Source organism: Octopus bimaculoides, chromosome 19 (assembly GCF_001194135.2).
Source record: "Octopus bimaculoides isolate UCB-OBI-ISO-001 chromosome 19, ASM119413v2, whole genome shotgun sequence".
NCBI classification, from domain to species: domain Eukaryota; kingdom Metazoa; phylum Mollusca; class Cephalopoda; order Octopoda; family Octopodidae; genus Octopus; species Octopus bimaculoides.
The window spans coordinates 8,870,383-8,871,424 of NC_068999.1; the positions used below are offsets into that span (position 1 = coordinate 8,870,383).

The window sequence follows — 1,042 nt, forward strand, 5'->3', positions numbered from 1 at the left end:
GAAGAAGAAGAAGAAGAAGAAGAAGAAGAAGAAGAAGAAGAAGAAGAAGAAGAAGAAGAAGAAGAAGAAGAAGAAGAAGAAGAAGAAGAAGAAGAAGAAGGAGAAGACGAAGTCGACTTCAGCGGAATTTGAACTCGGAACGTAAAGACGGACGAAATACCACTAAGCATTTTGACCGGCGGGCTAACGATTCTGCTAGCTCGCCGCCTTCGTCCATATAGCAGTATTGATTTCATATTTTGGCACAAAGCCAGTAATTTTCGGGGGAGGGGGCTAAGTTGATTAAATCGACCACAGTACTTAACTGTTACTTATTTTATCGTCGCAGAAACGATAAAAAGTTAAAGTCGGCCTTGATGGGATTTGAACTCCGAACATAAAGGCACCAATAAGTATTTAGCCCTGCGTGCTAACGATTCTGCCAGCTCGCCGTCTTATCCATAATGTAATATTGGACCCAAATTTAACACAAGGCCAGCAATTCTAGTGCCGCGGGTGAATCGATTACATCGACCCCAGTGCACAACTGCGGATCTCGGTGGAATTTGAACTCAGAAGAAACACAAAATGCCGCTAAGCATTTCGCTCGGTGTGTGAACGATACTGCTAGCTCGCTGCCTTATTCCATAATGTAATATTAACCACTGGCTCACACTGTTAAATACCAGGCGCTACCAGGACACCACGGAAAGAGATCGATACTGGAACAGCATGATTGCAAAACGAAGTGATTAACCACACGGCCATTCCAAAACATACAGACCTGAGCCTATTTCTCATAGTGTCTCTGTCAATGGTTATGTCATATACATTTATGTATGCGTTAATTTGGGGTTTGACAAAAAGAAATCGATAAAATAAGTATTGAATTGAAATTTACCCTGGGTTCGGTATGAGCGACTGGAAACCGTTGAAAGAATTGTTCCGGCATAACCATAGTACACTGACTGAAACTAAGATTAAGAGTTAAGATTTACACACACACACACACACACACACACACACACACACACACACACACACACACACACACACACACACA

General features: G+C 42.2%; 1 long non-coding RNA gene across 1 annotated transcript in view; it reads right to left on the bottom strand.

Annotated features, from left to right (window-relative positions):
- The window catches only part of LOC106884168 (uncharacterized), a 56,416-nt gene extending 55,478 nt beyond the window's left edge, over nucleotides 1-938 (bottom strand). The window contains exon 1 of the long non-coding RNA XR_001411209.2: nucleotides 881-938. This is a non-coding gene — a long non-coding RNA (uncharacterized LOC106884168). The remainder of the gene's footprint in view (nucleotides 1-880) is intronic.
- Between the last annotated feature and the right edge of the window lie 104 nt (nucleotides 939-1,042).